This window comes from Triturus cristatus, chromosome 7 (genome assembly GCF_964204655.1).
Source record: "Triturus cristatus chromosome 7, aTriCri1.1, whole genome shotgun sequence".
NCBI classification, from domain to species: domain Eukaryota; kingdom Metazoa; phylum Chordata; class Amphibia; order Caudata; family Salamandridae; genus Triturus; species Triturus cristatus.
The window spans coordinates 212420707-212440215 of NC_140590.1; the positions used below are offsets into that span (position 1 = coordinate 212420707).

A 19509-nucleotide genomic window follows, 5' to 3' on the forward strand; every position below is an offset into this window, starting at 1 on the left:
ACTATGGCAGAAGAGGATACAGAGGTCCAGATAGCATGCTGCGAGTATGAAGGACTAAGATGACTATTCAGATTTTAAATTGAAATGTTAACGGTCTACATAAAAAAGGCAGAAGGGCAAAGATCCTGCAATATCTAAGGGATTCTCTGGCGCAAATAATTATTTTACAAGAGACCCACTTGGTAAAAAGTGAATGTATGTTGATTTTTAAAAATTTTAAGTGGGTCAATCAAATGGTTTGTACTAACCAAAGTGCTAATATAAGAGGAGTTGTCATATTAATTAAAAGGCAAGTTAGGGATTTATTATCGATTCTGTATTGGATACGTTTGGTAGGTGGGTCTTTGCTAAAACTAAACATCTGGATAAATTGGTAACGTTGGTAGAATATTATGGTCCGCATTGTGACGATCCAGAGCCACTGAAAACAGTCTTCATGAATTTACTGGATTTTCCTGAACCTCTAATTATGGCTGGCGACCTTAATATAGTACTGGGTATAAAACTGGTTAAATCTCAAACAGTAGAGCAGTGGCCACCCCGAAATCATGTAGTTATCTTCAAACAATGATGAAGCATACTGGACTCTGTGACGGTGTCCAGACAGAATATTGAGTTGTTTATTTCGAACTACAACAATATCGAGTTTGAAATATCGAGGTACAAGAATATCAATAGCATGTAAGTATAAGTGGTATATTGGTATAAGTGTAGTTTTTAATTTAATGTATGTGTTAAATTGTTAGCAGTAATTACTTTTATGAAAATACATTTTTGCATGTTTTAGTTCTGTAGCGGGTTGTGGGTTTATAGGAGAATAGGGTGGGAAGTAATTTAATTATAAAAAAGGTAAATATTTTTAAAAAGTGTATTTATAATTAATTTATTATTAATTAATCATTAATTGGTTATTAATTAATATTAATTATTAGGCCCTAAGAGATTTTCACTGGCTGCTGATTTGGCAGAGGATACATTTCAAATCTCTCTGCATCGTTTTTAAGGCAGTACATGGTCTGGGTCCTCAACCACTGCAGAGAAAATTCATGTGGTATACTGTCCCAAGAAACCTCCATTCGTCAACAGCAAATTTGGTCACACTACAAAATTTAAAAGAGCTAGGACAGAAGGGAGATCCTTCAGCTCCGTGGCCTCACGGCTGTAGAATGAACTTCCAACTGACATTAGGGAAAGTGAGAATTTATTGCAATTCAGGAAGAAGCTGAAGACGTGGCTGTTCGCGAAGGAGGAGTAATACATAGATGTATTGTTACCAACTCATCCCGTGGTCTCACTTTGGTTCTTTCCCTCCCCTCAATTTTTTTTCTGTATGCCTCATTTTAGGGTGGTTGATCAACTACGCCAAATAACAACAAGGTACTTTCTCAGCACCAGGATACCCGGATATATTATTCATAATTAATTTATTATTAATTAATTATTAATTGGTTATTAATTATTATTAATTAATTAATTGATACTTATATTACTTGTGTTTTTTTAGGAGCAGGTTTAGGGTTTATAGAGGAATAGGGTGAGAAGTAATTTAATTATAATAAAGTAATTATTAATATTTATTTATTAGTATTTATAATTAATTTATAATTAATTAATTATTAATTGGTCATTTTATTTTTAATAGTTATTTAATTGATAAATATTTTAATTGTAACCCTCTGCTATCCAACACTTTCCCTACTGTTGCACTCACTGGAGTGGGAATAGTTATGTTCCTTCCTATGCTATCCAACTCTTTCCCTAATCTTGCACTCTCTGTAGTGGGAATAGTAATTTGTACATCTCCGCTATCCAATACTTTCCCTACTGTTGCACTCTCTGGAGTGGGAATAGTAATCTTTACCCCTACGCTTTCAAACACTTTCCCTGCTTTTGAACACACTGGAGTAGAAATAGTAATTTTTACCCCCACGCTATCCAACACTTTCCCTAATCTTGCACTCTCTGTAGTGGGAATAGTAATTTGTACATCTCCGCTATCCAATACTTTCCCTACTGTTGCACTCACTGGAGTGGGTATAGTATTTTCTTTCTCTCCGCATTCCAAAACTTTCCCTACTGTTGCACTCACTGGAGTAGGAATAGTAATTTTTACCCCTACGCAATCCAGCACTTTCCCTATTGTTGCACTCACTGTAGTGGGAATAGTAATTTTTACCTGTCCGCTATCCAACACTTTCCCTACTATTGCACTCTGGAGTGGGAATAGTAATTTTTACCCCTACGCTATCCATCCCTTTCCCTACTCTTGCAATCTCTGGAGTGGGAATAGTAATTTTTACATCTCCGCTATCCAATACTTTCCCTGCTGTTGCACTCACAGGAGTGGGAATAGTAATTTTTTCCCCTCCACTATCCAAAACTTTCCCTACTGTTGCACTCACAAGAGTGAGAATAGTAATTTTTACCCCTCCACTATCCAACACTTTTCCTACTGTTGCACTCTCAGGCTTGGAAATGATCATTTTTACCCCTACGCTATCCAACACTTTCCCTACTGTTGCACTCTCTGGAGTGGGAATAGTAATTCTTACCCTTCCGCTATCCAAAACTTTCCCTACTGTTGCACTCTCTGGAGTGGGAATAGTAATTCGTACCCCTATGCTATCCAAAATTTTCCCTCCTCTTGCACTCACTGGAGTGGGAATAGTCGTTTTTACCCCTACACTATCCAACTCTTTCCCTACTGTTGCACTCTCTGGAGTGGGAATGGTAATTTGTACATCTTCACTACCCAATACTTTCCCTACTGTTGCACTCACTGGAGTAGGAATAGTAATTTTTACCCCTCTGCTATCCAAAACTTTCCCTACTGTTCCGTACGAGTCGTACAAAACACCGACCGGCTAAAAAATACCCACAATTCCGATCCGGGACATCGCGTACGTGACTTCCGGACGGAGTCAGGCAGCGTTTTACGAACCAGCAAGTACGAATCGTGCCTACGTCACTCCGCACGTAGCATTTTTACGGGAGCCAAAAACTGCCGGGAAATTGAGGACGACGCGAACAAGGAGCACCTGTACGCAACGGACAGCCATGGACCCCATCCTACGTGTCATCCCGGCCCTCATAGCCTACGACCTGGTGCACAGGAACCGACGCAGACGCCGCAGAAGGTCAGAACAACACCCAGGGGCAAATGTGGGGGCAGGGGCAGGAAACATAACCCCCACCCAAGTTAACAAGTAAACATGCCCTACATACCTTACCTCCAGGGTCTGGTCACTTCGGGGGGGTGGGGGCGTGTCCACCAAGGCCTGCGTCCCGCCACAATGGAAGTGGACGTGGACGCGTCCCATCACCACAACAATTGTGGTACGCACCGTACCCACGCCTTAAGAGCGTGGGTACGGCCCGTACCATACGTACCCCTACGTCACCCCAACAATGGCGGTACGGCCCATACCCACGTTCTAAAGGCCTGGGTACGGGCCGTACCACCATTCTTTGGGTGACGTAGGGGTACGTGTGGTGCGACCCGTACCCACGCTCTGAAGGCCTGGGTACGGGCCGTACCCCCAATGTTGGGGTGCCGTATGTTGGGGTGCCGTAGGGGTATGGCCCGTACCCAGGCCTACAGAGCGTGGGTACGGGTCGCACCACGCATACCCCTACGTCACCCCAAGAATGGTGGTACGGCCCGTACAAATGTGTGTAGGGTACGTATCACTATGGTAGTGTTGGCGTAGGTGTACGCCATAGTGGTACGGCCCGTACATGCGCGTGTAGGTGTCGTATCCCTAGAGTGGTGTTGGCGTAGGTGTATACCATAGTGGTACGGCCCGTACATACGCGATACTGGGTGAGGGTGCTGGGGTACGGTGTTAGGGTACGGCGCGTACATGCGGGAGTATGGCGCGTACAGGTGCGGGCCTGGGGTACCCGCGTATATGGGGGGTATGGCAGGTACAAGCGGGGGTACGGCGCGTACATGTGCGGGCCTGGAGTACCCGCGTACATGGGGGGGTACGGCGCGTACATGCGGGGTATGGCGCGGACAGGTGCGGTCCTGGAGTACCCGCGTACATGGGGGGTACGGCGCGTACATGCGAGGGTACGGCGCGTACAGGTGCGGGCCTGGAGTACCCGCATACATGGGGGAAGTACGGCGCATACATGTGGGGGTAAGGCGCGTACAGGTGCGGGCCTGGAGTACCCGCGTACATGGGGGTGGTACGGCGCGTACATGTGGGGTACGGCGCGTACAGGTGCGGGCCTGGAGTACCCGCGTACATGGGGGGTACGGCACGTACATGCGGGGGTACGGCGCGTACAGGTGCGGGCCTGGGGTACCTGCGTACGTGGGGGGGTACAGCACGTACATGCAGGGGTACGGCGCATACTTGGGGGGGTACGGCACGTACAGGTGCAGGCCTGGGGTACAGTGCGGACCAGGGGGGTGTACGGGGCTGACATATTCGGGGGTGGGGGGGCTGTACGGCTCGAATACGGGCACAAGTTTACCCGTGTACATGTGTGCTACTGCATTGGCTCCGTACGGGGCCTTTTACATGCGGTTGTGTATTCGGACGGGCGGTACGAATCGTACTTGCGCGCTCGGACTTGTGTTTTACGATTTGCACGTAAAAATGTCCAGCTCCCTCTCGTACACTTTTCCCGACGCTATTCGGACGTAAAAATTTCCGACTCACTCTCGTACACATTTCCCAACGCTATTCGTAGGTATTTTTCACGTACGAATCGTACTTGGCCGTTTGTACGGTACTTGTACGATTCGAAGGTAAAATAAAATACGGATACGAGTCGTACGCAAATTTTTTCTACAGGATCGGAATTGGCACCTATATGTATACTTATAATTTTAAACATTTTCTAATAATTTTAACCCCTTCAGTGCCCACCCCTTTCCCCGCCCTGTGCCGGCCGTTTCATTAGCGGGCAGGGTTTATGACAAGCTGGTCTCGTCATGGGCACAGCGCAACCGCGGCCCATGACGAGACCAGCTCGTCATGGGCATTGAAGAGGTTAACAATGTTTTTTTTAATTATATGTATTATTTATTTTATTTTACATAATTTTTTTAACATTAAAAAAACCCGATATTTTTAACAATGATATTTTTAACGATATATTTTTTTCGCTATTTTTGTACTTACCATTATGTAGATAGGACTTCGATATTCTAGACATCGATATTTTTGCGTAGATATTTTTGTACCTCGATATTCTGACTGTCGATATTCTGTCAGTGATCCCTCTGTGACGTCTGGGGAGAGAAGTCTGGCCTTCTGCCATGTGCTTCTTATCATAATAAGAAAGACGGACATAGATCTAGAATTGATTATCTTTTGGTCAGCTTAAGTTTGAGGGCGGTAACACGGGATATCGAGTATGTGACTGCCCACCTGTCTGATCACTCGGAGGTCACTATGGAACTGGAATTAAAATGTAGACACTTGGGGAGATTTTGGACGCTAGATCGGACTTTACTCTCCGATGCATATGAAAACGAACTATCTGTGTAGGGAGATGGACAAATTCCTAAAACACAACATGGGGTCTGCCTCCACTTGGGTAGTTTGGGAGATGCTCAAAGCCTACCTAAAGGGGGGGGGGAATCACAAGCAGACTTTGTTTTAGAAAAAGGCGATAAAGAGAGGAGGTCAGCCGGTTGGAAGCTGAAATGAAGACTCCGGAGGCAGGCATAATTGGCAATAGGGATGATGAAGTAAGTTGTGGGGACGAGGAAAAGTTAGGGATTCTGAAAGATCAGTTAGACTGTATTCTGCAGACAAGGATTTAAAAGCGTTGGGATGCCAGTAAGTTGGCGCATTTCGTTAATGGCGAAGGAGCTGGAAAATTACTGGCCTCAAATGTAAAAACCGAAACATTATAAAGGAAATAAGAGGCAAACGGAAAAAGGTTAAATTAACCGCTGAATCAGAAATAGAGCGAGCCTTCTATGAGTATTTCCAGAAGTTGTACACTGAAGAGAGGGCAATCACTGGGGAGGAAGTAGTTGGGCTACACTACACCACACACCACTAGAAGCAACACAACACATCAGAACCTTTTGGATCAGGAAATTACTCAGGAGGATGTCAAGAAAGTCTTGCAGTCAAGAAAAAATGGAAGGATACAGGTCCAGACGGGATACCAACAGAATTATAGAGAAACTTGGGTGAGGCATTAATTCCTTTAATGACCCAATTGTTTAATGAGATCTTAAACACCGCTTCACAACTGACGGTGTCCTGGGGTGAGGCGACTATCACACTTATACTAAAACCAGGGAAAAACCCTGCTAACTGTGAGTTGCACAGGCCAATATCATTGCTCAATGCAGACTATAAGATCATTGCAAAGATCTAATCAGACAGGTTGAGCACAGTAGAAGGAGTTATGTTACACAGTGATCAGAAGGGTTTTCTAAAGGGCCGGTACCTACATGAGCTTACATATAGCCTCAAAGGTGCAATTGACCTGGCCTCGGCGCACAGACTCCCCTTAGCAGTTATGACACTGAACGCTACCAAAGCATTCGATAGAATTAATTGGGTGTACTTTGTGGTTAATTTGGAAAAGTACAACTTGGGGAAGAACTTCCGTAAGGTTATCCAGTTAATAAATCAGGATCCAATAGTGAAAATGCTAGTAAACGGCAATTGGACTCAGTCGCTCAAAATATCCAGAGGCACTAGACAGGGTTGCCCTTTGTCTTCTCTCCTTTTCAACCTCTATACTGAGCCTTTTGCACAAAAGCTTACAGACGCCGAGAACATTCCAAACTTTGGGTATGAGGGGTGGGAGAGAAAGGTAGCACTCTATGCACACGATTTATTGGTGTATTCATCGGACCTCTCCGCCGCGCTGCAAGTCATTTTTCAGCACGCAGTTGAGTTTGTAAAGGTGTCAGGGTATGAAGTGAATACTGAGAAGACAGAGATAATAACTTGGAATTTAGAAAAAGGAAATTCCCTGATCAAAAAGGAAATTCGATATTTGGGGTTGAAGATTGCACAGGAGACAGACAAAATTCCAGATGTCAATCTAAATAATAGTATAAGGGAATGTACCCAGCTAATGAAGAGCTGGGTACACCGCCCTCTGTCAATCTTTGGGAGGGTGAAGTTGGTTAAAATGACCAAATTGCCAAAAAACACCTTTCTGTTAAATACAATCCCTTTACATTTTGGAAAGTCATCTATTGACTCTAACAGGCCATCAATTCATATATATGGGCTTACAAAGGCGTAAGAATTTCCTGGAAAAAGCTTTGGCGTAAAAGGGAGAGGATTTTTAATACTATGCATGGTCTTTCCAACTGTCCCATTCCAGAATGCTGTTAAAATCTCCAGACTGCTCCAAGGTAGGGTCCATGTTCTCAGCAATGCTGAAGGGAGCCGACTTTCAAACAAACTGTTTCCTATTCAAGTTTGGGGACTCTGACTACTTCAAAAAGATCAGACTCAAGGTGCTACAAGCAGTGGCTAGAACTTGGGCCCGTATTAGATGGGGTAGTGGTTTAGGCTACTATTCTATCTTGGCTCCAATATGGGATTCTCCTGCAACACCTGACTGCCTGAAAGACAAACAGACAATCCCTTTAAGGAAAGCAGGACTATGGTGTTGGGGAGACCTTGTCCAGGATAGAAATTTCATGTAATGGGCAGAGTTGAGTAGTAATCTGGAGCGCAGAATTTCAAATCAAGTACATCCAATTAAGAAGTTAGGCACAGAATCAGAGGTCCTCGATCCATGCAGGGAATTATCTGGAAAATCAATTGGTAATGAAACCTCCAGGAAGGAAGGAAGTATCAACATGGTACTGGGTGATTCAATAAGCCATAGATGGAGATTTCATTTTGGCAGAAGAGCTATGGGGCAAGTGCTTACCGGGAGAGCTGTGGCAGCATAGTTGGCAAGTATTGATGAGCACTTTATTTTTGATTGTCAAGTCTGCTTGGTTAAGAAGGAACCATCTTTTTTCTCTCCATAGGGCCTACTTATCTCCACAAAACCTTTCAAAAATAACAAAAGGAAGTCCCGCTAACTGTATGAAATGCGGGTTGGAGAAAGCATCGGACATTCTAACAATGTACGGCTATTCTCGAATTCTGTGAGGCTGTGGGTAAGACCATTTCAAGTATACTGATGCTACAAGTAAAGGTAAGCCCCTCATTGATTATTTTGTGAGTCACAGACAACATTACAGGCCCAGCCAGACACTTCTTATTTTATGCTATACTTCTAGCAAGAAGGGAGATATGTCATTAATGGGTAGGAGGATCCTCCCCCCAACACTCAAAGTGGCTGGATTCTTTATGCTACACATCTAAGTTAGATTTAAGGGGAAGTCCATCTATTCCGAGGGAGGCTTTCTGGGACTTCCTATTAAGATGGCCTGTAAAAGGAGTAGGGGTTAATTGTTAGTAGAAAAGTCAATACAACACTCTCCCCTATGATTACACCTCCTAATATCTATTAAGGCTGCGATGGACAACCCCCCTACTTTTACATTCAGCCTGCGGATTTCCCAATCAAATTTAAAAGAGACTCTTCCACTTGGGACAGCGCCCTTCTGTCCGCATGCATACCCACAGGTGGGTTGTTCTCCCACCTGTTTTTGTGGCTCTGGGGGTAAGGGCGACTGGAGTGGATATTGTGGTCCGCTCTTTCCTTCCCATGTCAAGTTTTATCTGTGAAAAAGCCCTACCAACATTGGCGCTTGATACAGTCAACGCCAAAATAGCCAGTACACAATTTGCTAACGCTGGCCACTGACATAGCTTTCCATGTCATTACTGGTGTACCTGAAGATTGTGATTCTCTGCGACAGGTTCTGCAACATATGCGTTGAACTGGGCGCATATGCCCTCAGAGGTATTGAAGCAGTCAAAAATGAGGGAGCACTTTTGAAACTCCGGAGATAATTTTCCTTTACGGAAGGGATCTATAACTTGTGCAGAGTACCACAGTGAGGCTTTATTGACTTCAAATGCCATGGTTGTTGAAGGGCTATTTCTCATACATTCTAAAATAAAAGTTCCTGAATTGCTCCTCAACATTTCTTTGCTTACCAAGTGGCAAGCACTCTAACATGGAACATGTTACAGTGCCAAAGTCACTAAAAGTGTCGCCCAGCCTACTCTCAAGAAGATGTTTAACATCTACCCCAATTATGCTGAACACTTACTTGGTAGACAACTTTTTGCAGCAGTATTCCAAGTGACACTGCATTCTATGTTTTCAAAAAGTCTGGTGCCATGTTTTCACCAGTAACCCAGCTGCTTTGTGAGTGCACTCTTTTCACATATACCTGTCACTATACCTTGCATTGAATGTTTAATGCCTGGGGTGTTTGGCAATTCACTTACTATTAAGACTGACTCAATAGAAAAGGGGGCTGATATATCAAGAGTTTTTACTCATTCTCTGTGGTTAAATGTGATGGTACATATTGGGAAAGAGTCTTATGAATCCTACATTTATCCTATCAGTGAAAGACTCAAACGTAGCCAAAAAATCAAATATGATTTTGATATTTCCTTATTCTCCACAGTTTATAAAATAAATAAACAACACCTAAAACAAGACCACACAACTGAAAAAAAGGAAGAAGAAACAATATTTTAGTGACATCCTTAACAACAAAACTCAAGCAGAATAATGTTAGCCCAGTCTTTCTTACTGTTACCTTATATAACAAAGTTATATTGTATTGGCCCGTACAGGAAGAAATAAAAATGACTCTTTCACTCTCCTTTTACTTTCTTTGAATGGCATTTAGTTTGTTGTTGTACTGGGGTTTTTTCAGGGTTTATATGTTTACACTGGTGAGGACTTTTCCCCTTCCAGTGGGTTTTTATCAGTTATAATAGGTTTAAACCTAAAACTGAACTGCCTAGTTACACTGCAGGATAACTGTAGTGGAACTACGTTTTATTTTTCATTCCTTTATTTATGCCTTTTTGTGCCTGTTTTACTATACAAGGATAAGTGTGGCTGATAACTGTAAGTGCATACACAAATTGAATAGTTATATGTTGCAGGTGCTTAGGGCAGTGATTTCATGTGAATTGCATTGTGCCTCACTTACAGGGAACATGGGGCTACCATAGGAGTGAAGTCTGCAACTCCAGAACTATTCCCTGTTTCAGTGATTTTGCTGCTGCACCTTTATTGTTTTGTTTGTCCCTTTTTTCCCTTTCCCCTACTGTGGTGTGACCAGTGGAGTGATATATATATACTCGCTGGTGGTTTCATACAAGGGGAAGAGGTTATCTGGCATCTTTCATCGCTCCCGCTGTATCCGGCTTCCAGGTTAGTGGCTAACCTTTCTCTGTCGTGACAGATATTCATTCATCTGCCCCTAGGTCTACAAAATCCTCTGCCAAAGCACTGAGCCAGTACACTTTACAAAAAAGGAAATTACCATTCACTTTCAACCCAATTGAATTAAGAGGATGCATTGTGTCCATATTAAAATTCTGAAATGATTATAACCTGCCTTAGACCTACCAATTGGCAGATGATGGCTGAGTAAGAAAGAAATGTCATCTTTGCTCAGCCTCCACATATACACTTGAGTTATTTGTGTGATTTTCAACAAACTCAGGGACAAAGTACCCTACCTGCCCTGGGGCATTTTGTTAAAAGAGGGGCACTCTATTTTGCATTGTACCATTTCAGTAGGTGAGACTTCATTTGGGATTCTGATAGAACTGGGGAGCTCATTAAATCAATGATCTAAAAAGAGAAACAAATGGGTCTTTTACGAGTAGAAACCGAATCCCTGCATTCTGCCAGACAACTAGACTTCCTTTTTTCTCAGTAACCATTCTTCTATGACCCTAAATCTTGAATCTCCCACTGAAGATCGAGCATGCTACTTGATTCATTAACCATATGTAGTTGTTTTACATCACTTTGTGATCATGTAAAACAGCTGTATTTGTCATTTACATTTATGTGTGGATGCACTTAATTTTATCACATTTTAGACACTGTCCAACTGTGAATCTGTCAATCGCCCTCTAAATAAGGAGTAGAGTTGGCAAAATTCAATGTGTTTATTTAATTCTTAGGTTTAGCCCAAACAGCTTGTCACAGATAATGCAGCAACGGCATAAAGATTGAATCTCACATTTGCATACTCAAGTTTATGACTGCAATGGACCAGCCATTGTAGCTGGACTGGCTGCAGCTTAAAACCATGCTATGGCATATTTTAAAATAAATCATTTTGACCTCTCCGCACCTCCCAAATGTCCCTTGGAGCCATCAAGGTAAGATGCTTAATCCATAATAGTACAACGTGCTAAATATTAACAGAGACTAGTTACAAAGTGCCATTTTCAGTGCAATTATACTGTGGCTTTTCCTTTAGAAAATGTTTTTTTATTATTATTTGTTAATATTGTCAGGCTTGGAAAAATCTACAAAATGTACTTTTTTTTAAACATTCTGGTCAGTGGCAAGGTTCGTGCAAAATAGACTTTAAATATACATCATAAAATCAAGATTTGTGCTAGTCGGAAGCCTGGTGGCAGTAAAGCACTTCAGTTGTTCTTTCTTCCGTCCGGGGTTAGCAACTAGCCTACTCCTGTTCTAAATGCCTCTATGGCAGAAAACAACAGATTGGTACTGCTAGCAGGAAGGCTGGTTAGAGTAAATATTGTCCACACGAGAAATGGATTGGAAGTGTCTGGGAAAAGATGGCATTGCCTAAGGCTTGGCTTTTTGACATGTTTACGCCAACAAGAGGCCTAGTGTGAAAGAGGCCTTTGATCATCTGGACTCCTTCGCTGCTCCCAGCTGGGGGACATCCAGAACTAATTGTGAGGGATGGTTTATGAAGGGTGGGTCCTCAAATTAATAAGATAGTGCCTAGCTGGAGCTGGAAACCTCTGGTCCCTCAAGCGAGGCTCTGAATGTTTGAGCAAAGGTACGTGGCATAGATTACAAGATGCCCAGAAGAAGCTATCTGTTGGGTCTAAGGCCTAACTTGCTTCTTCTTGTTTTCAAGGCTCTCAAACCTCTATCAATGTTCAAGATAGCTGACTTCCTTTAGCCTCGGGGACTCAACAGGCTAAAGAAGGATCCCTGTGAAGGAGAACAAGACCAGTTTAGAGGTGACTGAACTTGACCATACCATGAACCATGCCTATGGCGAGCGATTGGGCCGGCCCTCAACTTCCATACTGTGGCCTGGACCATAGCAGCCGCCCCACTCTGTTTCGGAGCAATGGGGTGATTAGGAAGACATTTTTACGAGGTCACCCATAAAGCTGAGACTTAAACATTTGTCTGACTTTCGGAACCTTAATAGCTAAGATTTACTGGAGATTTTGAAATGAGCTCCAGGCTACCCCAGATAGGCCAAGACGTAGGATTTTGCCATGTGGAGCCCTCATCGGCTAAAGCTTTCTGCCTTGCCCTCCTGTGTTTAATTTGAGAACCACGAAAGTGTTTAAGTCTTAAGATAAAAGTCTGAACTTGGGTGAACTGCTAAAGTTAAGCTGACCCCCTACTCCATGAGGTGGACCTACAATTATGCATAGGTCACAGGCTGCTTCATCTATTGATCATTTGCTGTTTCTTGCCTGTTTGTATCCAAAACATTTTAGAAAATCAATTTCTTTGGTCTCCTTAACACAAATTCGAGCATTTCTGTGCTATTTTGCTTATTCGTTTGTGTCTCTATATTTTCTTTATTGTTGAAATACTGCTTGATCATAACAGGCAATTGTCTGTGGAAACGTTTGCTGCTTATGCTATAGGCTATCACCTATGGATGCAAAGAGGTGAGCACAGTTTTCTCACTGAACTGTATTTCGACCTTAGTAGAAATTACTAAATTTTCGGGATTCCCCTTCCCAAAACAATAATCCAAAATCAGTATTTATAATTACATAATATTTAGACGTTATACTGTTTTGTCACATGAATTGTAGGTGAGACTTGTTTAATATGGAGAAAGAAATCTCACCGGACACCCATTGTGCTACTTTTCTAAGGTGAATATTTAGAGAAAGCTCCTTTGCCACATAGTGTAGAACTAGCCTTGTCCATGCATATGAAATGGGGTAGAGCGGAATGTCTGCTAACAAGAGCCTCCAGCACCTTGCGTGGCAGCTCCACAGTATATGCACGACAATGGAAGCGCGATCTAAGCCCTCATTGGCCAGGCTAACCTGACTCAAGGGAATAGCCAGAAAATTAAAATGCCCCCCTAATTTGAACCAAAGTTCTGGCGGCACCGAGCAAATAGAACAAGTGAGCCCATCCCTTCCTAGAAGAACTGCTTTGTCTCTTTCATTCAAATATCTGTCCGTTCATCCTTTCAGCCTTCCTTGCACCCATGATATCCACTATTTCACCATTATTTCCTCCATCATGCGGTCATTCCTCATTCCATCCATCCGCTCACACATCCATCATCTATGCGAGCATACATCCATCCACCCACCCATACATATATAATTTGATCCATCCATCCATTCAACTCTGGTTTCCCTTTACTCTGTCATTCTTTCAATTGTCCACCCACTTCTCAATTCACGCATCCTCTGACCCACTCAAGCATGATCTACCCACCCACTCACCCTTCCATCCTTCCTATCACACTTCCTACCTTTCTTCCACCCTTTATTCCATTCAATATTCCTCCTTTCTTTCCTTTTTCTATCTCCTCGTCGTTTGCTCTTCCTTGCGCCCTCTTGCAATCCTTTTAACGCTGGTATTTCTAAAGCTTTCATTGTGAGCTTCTCTTCTGAGTTGCGGAGACATGAGGGCCATAAAGAACCCCGCGGTTCGTGCTAAAGCTGGGGGTTCGATGCCCCTCGCCACCTTCTGTCCAATCACGCTGCCAGGAGGAGCGCGAGCTACAACTGGCCGACCCCCGCCCCGGGCTCTTTACTCCTTGTTTCGCTTTCCCCTCAGTAGCAGAGCGTCGCATAGCAGCGCAGTGAGGTGGTACATTAGGAAGAGGTTCGTTTTGGGAAAAATAATTACCTTCTTGCTATGCAGGTGAAAAAACACTCACCTCTGTAAAACGCATGCAAATCCTCTGACGTTTCTAGTAAGGGAAGGAAATGGAGAAGAAAATAGCAGAAAAGGGAACCCTCTGACAAACGGGAACCTACTGCTTCCGCCAAAGGCTCTACCACTGGCGAGACTCAAGGCCCCCCTCCCTTCCTCTCGAGTACCCACACCCGCGAGCACCGTCCCCTCGGGCCCTGACACTGACCACTCTCTGCCCCTGGCAGCCGTACGCCTGTTAATGCCCTCCCTCCGTGCGTGAGGGCCTCTCTCTTCCCTCCTCCCAACAACGACAGGCAGCAGCACGCTCTCTGCCTCTTCCCCTTGAGGGTGGGAGGCACTCACACTTATTTCGAAAGCCTCCTGAGCTGCTCTTACTTGCCCCATTGTGTGTCTTGTTTGCGTGTGTGTCTGTGAGTGCGCAGATGCGTGTCTGTGGTTGTAGTGTTTTTGCCTCACACGGTGAACAACTTTTCTGAAGCTCAGCAAAGTTGTCAGCGATTTTCTACAGTCTACTTCCGGGTTGCTCAACAGAAGAAACACCACATGTGTGTTGCCAGCGTAATTCTGAAAGTTGACCCCAGGATTTTCAGTAGTAGGTGCAATAGTTAAATGCATACACTTTGCAAAAGTGGGGACAAAGAAGACTCCTGAAGCACACTGCATTCCACAGAAGCACATTGCATTCCACTGTGATGGTCTCCACTCTCTTTAGTCCATTGACACCACAGACCCCTACTCTGTAAGTAAGGATTCCATGCAATGGAGGGCTTCTGCATACCATCAGAGCTGTCCTGCAGCCATTCTCACAATATTTAGGGGTCAAAGGTGTTGAACGTCACAGAGGGGCCTATAACAGTAACTAGACTGGCCCTCTTTGGTTTACCATATTCACAGCCGTAGCCTATACTGCAAGCAGAGCTCCATGAGGTCACACAGTGGCCTTTTAGATGCATTTTAAGTGCCACTGACTGCTTGAAATAGTGAGCTAATGTTTGGGGTACATGGGATTAGTCTCTGCTTTCTTAAGGTACGAGTTGTTAATACTGTATCAAACAAAGGGGGCATGGGTCCCTCCGGCAGAAGGACAGCCTGGCACAGTGCATGACGAGTGTGGTCTCTTCTCTGGTGACATCACAGAACACAAAAAGAAGTGCAGGGACGGGTTTAACGTTTAGTTGAGAGCATGTTTATAAAATACTAAGAAATAACTTTAATTTCTCCTTAAGGAATACTTCTAGCTCACCTCACAGGTTATCCAGAAGCTCGTGCAATATTGCCACTTTAGGCAGGTGATAGCTTTAGTGTTGTGAGCATCTTTTAGGAAGCATCTGGTAATATTTTTGTTGCCTTCATGATGGCTGTTCTGTACATATTTCTGCAGCCCCTGAGTTTGTGCATCGTCATAGTATCTCTTCTAGGCTTGTTCTAGACACCTCACTTCCCTCCAAAGCGAACCAATTCAGTTCTTCAAAGAACAATTATTCGCACTTTGTAAATCTCGCGCTTCGAGAGCCCTTAACAGAAGTATCCTCAACCACAAAGGAGATCAGCACCAATCAATCGTCTGGGAAGTGGACCTTGGTGTGACAATGTGGACTTTTCTCTAGTAGATTTGACCAGAACCTTGTGGAAAAGAATGCCAATCCACCAAATGTATTCATGAAAGTGGCCACCACTTTACCCGCTTGAGCACCACAATTTAAAGTCTTCAAAGCTATTCGTTTTGAGTGGTCCAGCATGAATGCTTTGTTTGTTCCTAAAATGATCACCTAATAATTATAGGCATGGGACATTTTGACACATTTAACTACATGCATTAATATCTTGGTGTTCTGATACCTGGATGCTAATAAAAATTGGGGGAGGACACAGGGTAACAATGAAAATACCCACAAATCGAGGCTTAAGACAAGAATACGTTTTGCCCCCCCCCCACCCTTTTTACTCTCCATACAGCTGATTTTGACAGAGCACTGGGAACAGCTAGATCCATCCATCCCAAAATATACAACAACCATATTCAAATTCGGCAATGCGCTGATGACATTATCCTACTGGACAAAACCTATATCGGCCTTCAAAGAGCACTCCACAAATTGCATTATTTCAGTCTGGAACATAAATTGTCCTTTAATGATTTTAATATCCAATGTTATGGTTTTAGGAAAGTATGCAAAGGGTCAAAAAAATAAAATGTGGGACCCACCACCTTGAGCTATAGTGCTGCGCAATCCTATCTTGGTATATGGCTAACAGAGAAATGCTCTCCTAGACTTCACTTGAACAAACGAAGGAGTAGAGGTGCTGGTTGACCCTATTGTTTATGCAGATTACAAGCAAAACTTTATAGCCATCAGCTGCTCCAAGTTTAAAGGTAACAAGAGCAAAATGACTACCAGCGTTGTTATAGGGTCATCAATGGTTTCCAAGTAGGATAGTTTCCATTCTTGATCAGATTCAATGTAAGGCATACAGACACATCTAGCGCTCAGTTGCACCTTGAGTTAGGCTTATCAACGCAAGATCTCGCCTGCAAAGCTGACATTTTATCATATTACCATCAGGCTATCATCACAAAACAGGGCAGCTTGAAACCTATAATCCGCTCATTTTTGGGTGGCGTGAACTCAATCTCAAAGCCACGGTCGACTTATGTAAATGATGGTATTCAAACTCTAGAAATCGCCCTAATATTGAAAGTTAAAGCAATTAGACTGATCCTCCAATCCGTCCTGAAAACCCAGCCACTTCCAGTAAATCGGGCAGAAGATGCTGTGGAATTTGCTAAAAACAAATTCTCATCATTAATCATCATCCTATCATTACTCTCACAACAATCTAAATGCTCAGTATTGTCTATATTCATACATCCACAACTCGGTACAGCAGAATATAGTGCTTATGATATTGATGTTGTTCCCAATAAAAGAGCGCAGAGCATCATGGTCTTCAGAATCCCATTCCACCTTGGGAAGCAGGCTGCTCTCCTACAGACCAGAGTTTTTTATCCACCTCCTGTGCTGCTGCCAAGCAGTTAGCAGAGAACGACATATACATACAACAGATCAATCCAACCACCTGCAGGGAAGCAGCAAGACACTGCCTGAACTCCAACAATATCACAGAACCTTGCTGATATAAGAAGTATGTACAGGCAAGTTTTAAAAAGCTCCTACTTGGACTCCATCCTAGCGCATTCCAGCTTCTTGGGCTCCTAAAACTTAACTATCAGACACATTTTGATACTAATATGTATAGTCTTGCCTATATGTAGTTCTTGAACAGCTCCCTGTTTTGATTTTAGGTTTCCACATTCCAACTTCCGTGTTTTAAGGTTTTATCCTTAGTCTAGCTTAGTGATTATCTGTAAAGTTGTATGTGCTTTTGAAAGTTAGTTTCATTGCTAATGGTTTCATGGTTTTAATTAACCACAACACATTTACTTACCTGTTCAAGTAGAAATTATTTCGCCGGAATTGTGAACAAGATGCGTGACTAGCCTGCAAGCCCTGCTCTAGGGGTGTGCACCCTGAACATATCGAAGCCATAATATCGAAGAAGGCAAATATCTAGGACAAAATATAAGATCCAAAATATCGAAAGATAAGTATTGATTTTGTATACCAAACTCCACATACATTTACCTTGAGTATGGATATAGCTTCATGGCGCATATATGTGGAGATAGGAATGGTAAATCTATGCTTCTTCCATAAGCACTTACATTTTGATATTTTAGTCTTCGATATTTTGACAACCTTCTTGTCCCACAATATTCTCAGCCTCGATGTTCAGTAGTACAATCTGCTGGAGCAGCGTTCACTCTGAATTTAGAAACTGTATGGAGCTGGCTTCTCAGGTGCCTTTGGATGGAAGGTGCATCCTACATACATATTTCTCCCAGATGCCCACCCATATGAAATACACTTAAACCCCGTCTTTCACACAATTGATTGGACATGATAAGAGGGGTGAAATGTCACGTTTTATTTCTATCACACCTTTAAATGTGCCTGACATTTTATGCAATTCGTGTAGCAATGGCAAATGTGTACATTTTATAATCAGTAAAAGGAAAACAAAAGTAGAAATTGCTTCTTCTACAAAATCCAGTTCAATACAAAACATTTTTCGCAATGAAGAAAACAACATACCCAACGATTATTATCGTTTTTTTCTGCTAAACTAGGGAAGTAAAACTTCTAATATCCTAAGTCTACAAGGCAGAGCAAAATATTACATATAGAAAAACTCCTGGTCTCAGCCCCCTGCATGCCAAGCCTTTCAGATACTACAGACTCAACATGGACAGGGAGCAGCCCTGGCAAATAAAGGCTTACACTATAGGCTGGCATCACACATTGAGCAGGTGCCCTTTTAGGTGCATGCAGCCCTCAGCATTGCTTTGAGGAGCCTGCCTCTAGTCGCCACTTTTTGTGTCATGGGAAACCAAATATTAGTCTCTCATGCAGTCTCTGCTCCCAGTACTTTCAGTGTCATCACTTATTGTGATACACAACACAGAATTCCCTTTGTTGTATTACTTATCTCCTCCATAAAATGTCTGGAAGCTGGTTCTCATCTGGTGGTATTGTCTATCCAAAAATGCTCTTTGGCCTGACATTTTGCTAATCTGAAAATCAATCGATCAGGGGGTTTATAAGTGTGCTACTCACCCGTGAGGGTCTCAAGGCGCTGGGGGTCAGTCAGAGCCAGGTCTTGAGACACATCCTGAAGGTGTGCAGAGTGGGGGAGCGTCTGACGTTGACTGGAAGCTCGTTCCAGGTCTTTGCTGCAAACACATTAGATTTCACACATGAAGCTCAATAGGTGTCACAGATAACTATTCATTAAGCGTTTTACTCTGCCTTACCCAAGAGAAATAAAGATGCAATACGACGTCATGATATTATCTGGTGAACGTTTCACAACGACCCAATTGAAGAATACACAGTTGTCCTGACCCTTACCTCTTTGCTGTGACTCGTCATTTGTTTAACAGGAGAAATCTTCAGCTTCCTCGCCCCATATCTGTATAGTTTGAAGTACATGAAATTCGAGGGACTGAAGCTGAATCTAAAGTCTCTTTCCCTTTTTTGGGGGATTTTTTAAAACTATTGCATAAAAATATACTTCCCACTTCTGTGAGTCACAGGGTGCTAAAACATATGCTGGCTCACTGTAGTTCCCCTTTTACAAGCTTGCAAATATTTGTCTGTGAACAAATGGGGTGCATGTAGAGAACCTGACTTTTGTTTATTAGACTAAGCTATCTGGAAATAGGTATATTTTCATTTCTTTATTTGTTCTTACTTACATTTTTAGAGTTCTCGCTGACATGTAGATATACCAATGTTAATTTTCGAAAAAGGGATTTGAGTGGATTGAAAGAAAATAGGCAGCTGGTACATATATCAGAGACTATGGTGAGATGTCCCTTGTTTGGGGGCGAGGGGGGGTGCCTGGAAAGTCAAGCCCTAT

The 19509-nt window shown here is 43.0% G+C and overlaps 1 protein-coding gene across 6 annotated transcripts in view; it reads right to left on the reverse strand.

The window, feature by feature from the left end:
- Positions 1-19094, reverse strand: part of LOC146809242 (B-cell receptor CD22-like) — a 481112-nt gene extending 462018 nt beyond the window's left edge. For 4 of the 6 annotated variants that reach the window (XM_085616059.1, XM_085616063.1, XM_085616056.1 and 1 more), the window contains exons 1-2: positions 18999-19094; positions 18705-18820 (exon numbers count right to left, since the gene is read on the reverse strand). The gene's annotated coding sequence lies outside the window, so the exon portion shown is untranslated. Of the gene's footprint in view, positions 1-14029; positions 14142-18704; positions 18821-18998 lie in introns of those variants that run through there. The other 2 variants (XM_085616058.1, XM_085616064.1) reach the window with 1 other exon arrangement.
- Positions 19095-19509: the final 415 nt, after the last annotated feature.